This window comes from Canis lupus, chromosome 7 (genome assembly GCF_011100685.1).
Source record: "Canis lupus familiaris isolate Mischka breed German Shepherd chromosome 7, alternate assembly UU_Cfam_GSD_1.0, whole genome shotgun sequence".
Classification (NCBI taxonomy): Eukaryota; Metazoa; Chordata; class Mammalia; order Carnivora; family Canidae; genus Canis; species Canis lupus.
The window spans coordinates 63,814,888-63,824,357 of NC_049228.1; the positions used below are offsets into that span (position 1 = coordinate 63,814,888).

At 43.7% G+C, this 9,470-nt stretch overlaps 1 long non-coding RNA gene across 1 annotated transcript in view; it reads right to left on the reverse strand.

The window, feature by feature from the left end:
- The window catches only part of LOC111096911, a 70,035-nt gene extending 61,996 nt beyond the window's left edge, over positions 1–8,039 (reverse strand). Inside the window, exon 1 of the long non-coding RNA XR_005361715.1 lies at positions 7,794–8,039. This is a non-coding gene — a long non-coding RNA (uncharacterized LOC111096911). The remainder of the gene's footprint in view (positions 1–7,793) is intronic.
- Between the last annotated feature and the right edge of the window lie 1,431 nt (positions 8,040–9,470).

The following is a 9,470-nucleotide window of genomic DNA, read 5'->3' on the forward strand; positions in this document are numbered from 1 at the left end:
AATCCTTTCAGTGCCCCATATTCTTGGCTGAGTTCGTACAAGTCCACTTATTAAAAACAGTGGCCCAGCTGACAAGCAGTGTTGCCATTTCCATTTTTCTGGTCAAGGATAACCAAGACTTTCTGTAATCTACTTCCGGGTTTACTTTGCAGCTCTTTCTGCCTTACGCTCTACAAAAGATGGCTGCTCTCCAAACACAACATCATGTCTCATCTTCACCCTTTTCTCCAAATTCCAAACCTCTGGAATGCTTCTCCTTTATATTTGGAGGTTTTTGCACCTTTCTCAAACTGATTCGGATCCCTCTTCCTTTTCCCTGTACACTTTCCCCAAACCCTACTGGCTGAGATGTTGACTCTGCCCACTAGTTCAGAAAACTTACCCCTTTAGTGTTCCACGTTGTATATAAACCTCCAGAGCTTTTTTGGCATGATCTCGAACATTTCTTAAGCTTTCCTCTATCTTTGCTAATCTTCTCAGCAGATCATAAATGCCTCAAAGGCAGGACATCCATCTTAGACTACTTTGTCCCTCCTATAGCAGTTGGTACACCTCAATAGATGCTCCTTTTTCTTATTATTACTGAATATGAAGCATTTCAGTAAGAGATGCCCACCATGGGTCACAATGGATGTGAACAACACCTCAACTTTTCTTCAGATCTAAGACCAATTTTGATCAACATAACTGGTCACTCACAGTTGATGACCTTCACTGCCAGAAGCCCAGTGCTGTGGGGTTAGCCTCATCCTGCAAGGCTCTGGCACAGCTCTGCACAGTACGAGAGAAAGCATGATAAGAGACAGGTGGAGTGTGGTGCTGAGCCTGTGTGGGACCCAGTGTTGAACTGATTTCACTTCGTTGAGCTTCTATTTCCTTCTGTGCAAGATTGGACAACATTAGTACCCACCTCCCTAAGGTTTTCATGAGCATTAAATGACTTACTTAATAATCGTAAACATCGTAAACTGTGAACATTGCCTGGCTCATAGTAAGCACTCAGTAAATATTAGTTACTATTACTGTACTTTTTTTGAAAAAGCCTTGGTCCAGCTCTGCATTTATTTGACATTCTCCTTTAGTTTTCTCTCCCCAAACACCTCTTTGGTGGTGTTCATCCACTTCTGTGGCTCTATTATATTTTACGGCTCTCCCCCGGTGGCAGTGTACTGCACACACTCTGAATGACAGCCAGAGATGGATCCAAACCTCAGGTGGGTGGACAAGACAAACTGCTTGGCCTCCCCGTGTGCAAGCCCCATGTGAAAGGCTTGCCCCTTTGGCGTAATAAAAATATTTCTAATAATAAATATGAGGCTTCTACAAGAAGATAACTGTAAAGGCACAGTGGTTAGGTAGGATGAAGCATTTTTGTGGATGTGAGTGACTTCAAAGACTGGAAGATACTTTCCACAGTTCTTTAGAAATTCCAAGTCTTAAGCCATTATTTGTTTCTCAAGGTGCTTGTTGACATTGACTCTAACCAGGAGTCTCCATGTTTTAGCAAATACGTCTGGTCAGCTTCCCCTCACTCCATGACCTGGGGTGGGCAGCCTGTTTCTGAAAGAAACCTGTCCCTTGACCATTGTAAGGGTTGAGATTTATACAGTGAGTAACCTTTTTCTCCTGGGGTTGAGATTTACACATTGAACGATTTTCTCCCTGGGGCCTGTGAGCTGCCCTGCGCACTTTGTACTCCATTAGGAAGGGGGTTAGAGGCTGCTGGATGCTCTGATTGGTCTGTCTGAGGGCTGGAGCCCTGTCACCATAAGCCAATCTCCTTTGACTTTCACAGTAACTGTCAGTGTAAGACAAAATAAATGATAGGAGAAAACAGCCAGGTACTCAAAAGTCCCAGTATTCATCCAAGAGTCTTGAGAACCATTTGCTACCATAATGATCATCCGGTTATTTGTTCAGCTGCCCAGGAAAGAAACTTCTATTTGGGAGGTTGGGGGAGGAGAGGAGAGGAAGATAGAGACAGGGAGAGAAGCACAGAGAGACAGACAGATAGACAGACACACATACACACAGAGACAGGATTTAAAGAACTCGAGGAGAAATAAAACAGTAGGAACCCTCAGAAGCCTCGTACATCGGTGACAAGCCACACTGCCACCGTTGTGTGGAGGGTTTTGATGGCTTCATTCTCGAGCCCACAGCAGGCCGAGGGTGTGGGCGCACAGCAGCTGCGCTCTGCCTCTACCTGCCGTAACGGAGAAGATCTATCCTTAAGGTGCCCGTGAGGCCACATTTTCATGAACTGCCTGGGCAATTGATAAGGGGTCAGTTGGGAAGCAGAGACATTCACAGGTTCAGACCTGAAGCCTGGTCCTTAAAATGAATTGGAAGCATCTGGCTGTTTTGCTGTTGGTAGGTAATGATGCAGCCGCGTCACACACCCAGATGTGATTCTACATTTCTGCAGCTGTTCTGGTGGGAGTTTCAACACCCAAAACATCTGCTGCTGGGACTCTGTGGTGCAATTCTCACTCCATCTCTCTGGGTTCTTATTCTTTTCCTAGAAAATGTACTTTCTTTCTACCCGGTATTTTCCTGTTTTCCAAAGGTGTTATTCCCAGCAAGGGGATACCCACCAAATTCTATGTAATGTGGAAGAGAAATCCATCTCATCTTCAAAATTCACAGCCAAACTGAGGGGGTGTGACGCTAATTCATTTTATGAGGTTTGATGAGATAGAGCATTACAGCCAGAAAAAGAATTTCATACTTTATGGCACACGTAGAAGGAATGGCTATAACGAAGTTACTTCTGTATGTTAAGCACAACTGGCAGGGGAACACCTTTAAAGTCCGAAATGTTTATCTCTGGGATATTTGTCAGCATCATCAAACTGCACACATAAAGCGCTCTCGGTACTGCCTGTTTAGTAGGAAAAAAGACCCTTTTAAAGCATGATTTCTCAAACATTTTAGGCAATGTTACAAACTGACATGATAGTTTTGAAGAGCAACAGGAAATATCCAGTCATAAAATCTTCATGCACTTTGACCCCGTAATTTCTGGGAATTTATCCTAAAGAAATTATCTTCTGTATGGAAATGTCTTATTACAAAGATGCTTACCGTGGGATTTACCAGAGGGAAAAACAGGTTTGATCTATTGCCCCAAAATATGGAAATAGTTAAATAAATGCAGTGTCTCTATTTCTACAGGATACATGGAAAAATCAATGTGAGGAACTTAAAATTTCCAGCTGCTCAGGCAGCAATTAAAAAGATATTCACTCAAGTAATAATACTGAAATGCCTCTAACATACATTAAGCAGAAAAGGAAAATACAAAGTTGTTTGTATGTTATGCTTAGAATCATATCAAAACTTGGCATTTGAAAATGACCCTAAGTAATTGCTCCAAAACAGTAATAGCTATGGTGATTAAGTGGGAGAATTAAGGGCAATTTTCTTCTTCTATTTTCCAAAGTATTTATGAAAGGGTTATATAAAAAGACCAAGAAAAATGCATCCTTACACTACAACCAAGACATGAAACCTGCCAAGGCGAGTGAGTCTGAAGAAAAGCAACACCAAAGGAGCCTGAGGCATATCTTGGAAAGAGATCTGGACCAGTGGACTCCAGATAGAGACCAGTTTGTTGCAGTCTCGGCTTTTGGCCAAATTTCCTCCAGAGTTTTAAGGAATCCAAAGTGAAACTAACCCAAGATTATGACTCTCACCTGACGAGAGTTGGAAATGCAGTGACAGACCAGGAGAAAGCCAATCCTGCATCATATGAAAAAGTTTGTGAATAAGCCCAAATGGAGAGACTTATGTTCCTTCATTTCAGTGATTGAAAAAAACTTTGGAACAAGATTCCCCTCTTTGGTCCCACCAGGTAACTTTTCCAAGCCTGTGAAACTTGGGCAGAGTGAATCTCGCACGTCTGTCTCTCCACGCCCACGTCTTTGCCAACCTCATATTAAGCCTGAAGGAGAAAACAGATTCAACTAACATTACGTGGGGCCTGCTCTTTTCTTTTCTTTTTTTTTAATGCTCCACTCAAATTTTAAAATAGTACATTGATTTTTTAATATCCCAAAATAAATTGCTATTTCTTAGCCTTTAGGGGGACAGCTTTAATTTAGGAGTGAAAGGGGATGATTGAGTGATAATAAACTGATTAGACTCAGGATTTCTCAAGGAAATGCTGACCCAGCATCATGGCCCTGACGTCCGCCATTATAATTCTTTGATTTCCTGTCACGGCAGACAGTTCAAAAACGGAAAGTAAATAGGAGACATGGAAAATCAATGTGAGGTGCTGAATTGTTCCAGCTGCCGAGGTCTGTTAATTACATCATATTTTTATGGAGACATGCGGCTCAGACTTGCCAAGTGCCCACATCTGGAGGCCGTCGTCTGCCATCCTGTTGGGGCAGCTCTTCTCCCCGGCATCTTGGTTAACTGCAAAAGGACAAGCTACCCCAGGAAAGCCTGCTTGTACAGACCAACTCTCGGAGGCAAAATCCGGACGATCGTCATGTCTTCCGTTACCATAGAGATAAGAGGTGCTGGGAGCTGGAGAGGGGCCACTGGAGTGGCGGGAAGCGGGTTAGTCAGTATGCACAGTGTGAACCTGAGGAAAATGAAAGTCTGTTCTACTCGGATAGACAGGCCTTGGTGGGCTAAGTGGGAGAGAGTTGAGAAGAGAGGAGAGACCACAGGGAGCAGGCAGAGAGAAACAAGGCTGGGGAGCGAAGGGCAGGGCTTAAAGCAATGTGAAGAGCTGAGCCACTGGGGAGCCACAGTGGGTTTCCAAGACAAAGTCCTTTGAGCACCTCCTCTCTTGCCAGGGCAATAAAAGCAAGTGCACAGCCTGAGCACAAACTTCCTGGATTGCTTCAATAAAGGTCTTTCCATGTTTTCTTACGATTTGGACCCTTCTGAAGTCCTTTCTGGTTTCCCTTCCTCCTCTCCATCCTATATCCTTTCTATTTTCTTCTCTCACACCCTTCCAGAAGATTCTGAGCCCTCCCCCCACCTCCTTTTTTGTTTTCATCTTTATGCATGATGGAACTGGTTTTGTCATCCAGACATCTCTAACTCACCACAACCCATTTGCCTTAACTCTATTTTTCTCTCTACACCTTCCTTCTTTTACTTCTTGCTATTTTTCCTAATGATAGCTTCATACACAAATAGCTGGATGAAAGAAAAATCCAGTGCTTGTCAAAGATGCTTCAAAATGTTTCCTAATGTCCAGTCCCTGCTGTTCATCCCTCACCCCCGCCTTGGTGTCAGACTCTGTCACAAGCCAAGTCTTGGCCCGGGCCTCTGCTCCTTAGAGAGGCTCCAAGGGTCCTACACATATTTTATTTATATTCCATTATTTAAATATGTATTTCAAATGTGTGACACCTAATACTCTCTCTCTCTCTCCATCCCTCAAAAAGGGGCACATTTTAATGTAAGTTAAATGTGCATTACATTTAAATGCATATGCGTTACATGTATGTAAGTGTAATATATGTAAATGTGTATTGCATTACATTTTTATGTAAATTCAGTATAAGTTTAAAAACTTACAGACTTTAGCACATTGTGGATCTGTCCCAGCCAAGTAAATTGTGCAGATTTGAAATAGAGATTCTCCTGTTGTTTCTAGTAACCATGTCACTGAGTCAAACATTGTAGGGCCACACTGTATTTTTATCAGTTCAGGCCCAGGCATGACTGTTTGTGTAAATGGTGTAAGTCCACCCTTAAAGCACATGAGTGAAGGGCCCTGTTAAATGCCAAGCAGGTCTCTGTATCAACTTGAGGCATCCTCTTCTTGCAGGACAATTGCACTGGTGCAATAGTAAGCCAACTTTTCCTATGTCAGAGATGGTTCTAGCTCTTGACTTAATGTCCTAGTTAGGGGATCCCTGGATGGCTCAGTGGTTTAGTGCTTGCCTTTGGCCCAGGGTGTGATCCTGGAGACATGGGATTGAGTCCCACATCGGGCTCCCTGCATGGAGCCTGCTTCTGCTTCTCCCTCTCTCAATCTCTCTCTCTCTCTCTCTCTTTCTCTGTGTGTGTGTGTGTCTCATGGATAAATAAGTAAAATCTTAAAAAAAAAATGTCCTGGTTATTTTTTGAGTGGCTTTTCTGTGAGAGGAATTTGAGCACATGCTAAGCATCATTAGTGATCCAACTTGAAAATATAAATTTCCTGCTATTCCACGTGTAAGAATCCAGATCAGTTTGATTAAGCTCTCCTAAAATTGCAAAGCCAGCTGTCAACAAGCTTATAATTTGCAAGTATTTATCTGAATCTGAAAGCTGATCTAACACTGGAACTGTTGTCTATAATTCCCCAATTTCTAATGCTTGTTGTGTTCATTCAAATGCTTTCATTTTTGTAATTTACTGAAATTTGAACTAAAACAAATGTATATTAATAAATCATCATTTAATTGGCTTTCTGTATTGAGACTTCCATTTACATTTCGTTTGATAAGAAACGCTTTGCTACAAGGAAAAAAAGGTAAGAACCCTGTCCTCACCCACTCTCTCCTCATGCCCTCCTCCTCCTGGTATCCCAAGCAACCCTTGCTTTTCCAGGTTATTCTCTGTTCCCTAGTCTCTTCCTTTCAGACTTGATCTTATGACTCTGTCTTGCTCTAACCTGATAAATAGACTCACACTGAGGTGGTCTCATCTAGTATAAGGGGCTACTACTGTGTGGGAGGAGAGGGACAGGAAGGAGATTTGCATTTTACTCTGAACTGTTCAAGTCCTAGTGAACCAATGTAAGGGAGCAGATCATCCACGGTGAAATTCTACGCACTTTTGAGAAGAGTCTCTCAGAGCAACTCTTACTTGGTTTCATACCTTTCAGTATCTCTCAGACCACCACCTGAGGATGGCTTGCCTCAGAACCCCTTGTGAAGTGCTTGGGGGAAAGACAGACTCTGGGGACCTACCCCCAACTGTTTTGAGGTTAGGACCTGAAGGCACTTTTTAGCCACCTCCTCACATGAAGTTGAGGGTCCCCACGGTCAATCTTCTGCACGTTGGTGCGGAAGGCGAGTGGGGGTGCTACCTGGCTTCCCTTTGCCTGCACTGAAAGATAGCAGACTGAGAGGCAGCCCAGGGATGCATCTGAACAGAGAAGTATGCAAGCAAGACAAAGGCAGAGAAAGAGAGAGAGAGAAAGCCCAGGGAGCAATTTCGAACAGGACAAGAAAAATAATTCCAATTTCCTTTTCTCCTGCTCCAAGTTCACCGGTCAGCAGCGGCACAACAAAAGTAGACTGGGGACAGTCTGAACAATGGGGAGCCCCACTCCTGGCACATCCTGGAGGAAATGGTAGCATGGAAGTATAGCACTGCGCAGGGCAGTAAATACAGGCACAGCCCCGGGGACAGTTCCATCTGCCCCTGCAGGAAGGGTTTCTGGGATGCTCTTCCCCTTCAACCCTTCTCCCGGGGTTGGCCCAGAATTCCTGAAAGCCCCGGAGGTGGGATGCACTTGAGCGGAACAAGCCCGCTCCCTGCCCTGGCACCTCCTCGGGCTGTCATTCTTACCTCTGTTCTTCCTTCATAAAAATCCACCATGCACTCCAAAAGAGTAACTAGGACACTTCGTTTTTATTCCACATGCATCTCATTTGTCTTCAGTAGGTTCTTCCATAATCTCATCATTATTGCTATGGCCCTCGGAGGACAGCTGACTTGCATTAATCAGCCGAGCCCCTCATCGCTCACCAGATTCTTTACACTTTTACCATGCCCTGGGGCATCCTAACTTACTTGAAAAATTAATAAACCTCCCCCTCTTATCTTACCTTATTAATGTCTGTCTTTGTAACCCATTATCCCCGCATATCATCAGAGATCACTGGAGGGCGCAGTGGTCACCGGCTTGCTCCCCTAAATCTATCCTAAAGCCAGAACATCCCCCTCCTTGAATGGCTAGCAAGCAAATGGCCTTCATGGGCCAGCAGGGTATTTGTTTACCAGCTCGATGGCACAGTGGACGGAAAGCAGAAGAATTCTTCGGCTGCAGCTCAAGGCCATTAAAGTCCATTAAGTTGTTCTCTCCTCCCCCACCCCTTCTCCCCCTCTTTTGTGCACCCTAGTAAATCTGACTCATTAGCTTTAGATGTTTTGAAATACTGGTACATTAATCACTTGTGTTTGCACACTGTTTATGTGGGTTGTTGGTCATGGTCTGTAGTTATACTGGCTGTCTCCCTTGCTTACTTAAAGGTACAATCCAATTGAAAATAAAGATTTTTGCAGGTTTGCTCATTACACACAGTGTCGGCAGCTGGTGAGTGTCTTTTGCAATTCATCAGAGGCCTCCCAGACCACCTGCTCTCGGCATCCTGCAAACAGCTGGCTCTGAGTAAGTACCATAAGCTATTACCTTATACAACAAATAAATAAATAAATGGATGGATGGGTAGACAAATAAATAAATACATTGAATTGTCAGCCTGGAAGCATTGCTTCTTGAAAGGAAAACTCCATACTGGAAAGGGAAAACACTTCTAGCCCACACCTTCTTGGTGCCATTTAAATTTAAAAAGGGGGAGGGCCGGTGACACCCCCAAAACTTCAAGTGGAAATATCTTGTCATTTGAGTACCAATGCAGTCAAGAAAGGGACTCTAACCACATGCTGGCTGTGTGGTTTGGTTTGGTACAAAGAATGAGAAATGGGGGTGGGGGGAGCGATTGAATTGAATTAACTGTTGGGTTTTTCTTTTTTCTTTCCTGAAAAAGTCAGAAGGAGGCTTTGCACAGCCTGAGCTAAGGCCACCAGACGTCCCAGGATTAAGAAATCCATCCCTGTTTCCAAGATTGTTACCACTTGAAATTTTTGTGAGCTTTCCCCCAGTTTTTGACCCTGAGAGCAACCTGGGTGTCTGTGCCCTGCTCTTGTCCTGACCCTGCCCGAGGAAAGCCTAGAGGATAGGTGCAGGAGCCCCATGGCCAGGCACCTGCAAGAGGGAAGGACAGGATGTGAGAGTAGGCAAATCCTTGGCTCCATGGAGCAGAAACTAGAACGTGGTTGGGGGGCTGGGGGCTGGGCATTCAGCAGGGTGTCATTTTGAGAGATTTCTAAGGTTTATCAAAGATAGCCTGAGACTTCCCTCAAGTCTAATTGGAAGCTTTTTATAATTTGGGCTGGTTTTTGCAAACATCACCCTGTACAGCTATGATCCTCCAAGTCATTTACTCTGGTTTCCATGGGTCAGTCAGAATCTAGTTATGTCCTTTGCTTTGTCCTTGCAAAACTGCAAAGGCATACTGGCGTAAGACATGTCTGACTCACTGTTTATGAGCTTTGCCCATCAAATGCCTGAATGAAGCTGTTAGAAATCATTATTTTTATCCAATAGCAGTTAAATTCTAATAATTGAACTTTATTAGCTTTATTAGATTTATTAGCAGCCTTATTTTTTGTTACATTTTTTTCAGCAAAAATACTTATGGGTTGAATTAATATGAAATGTT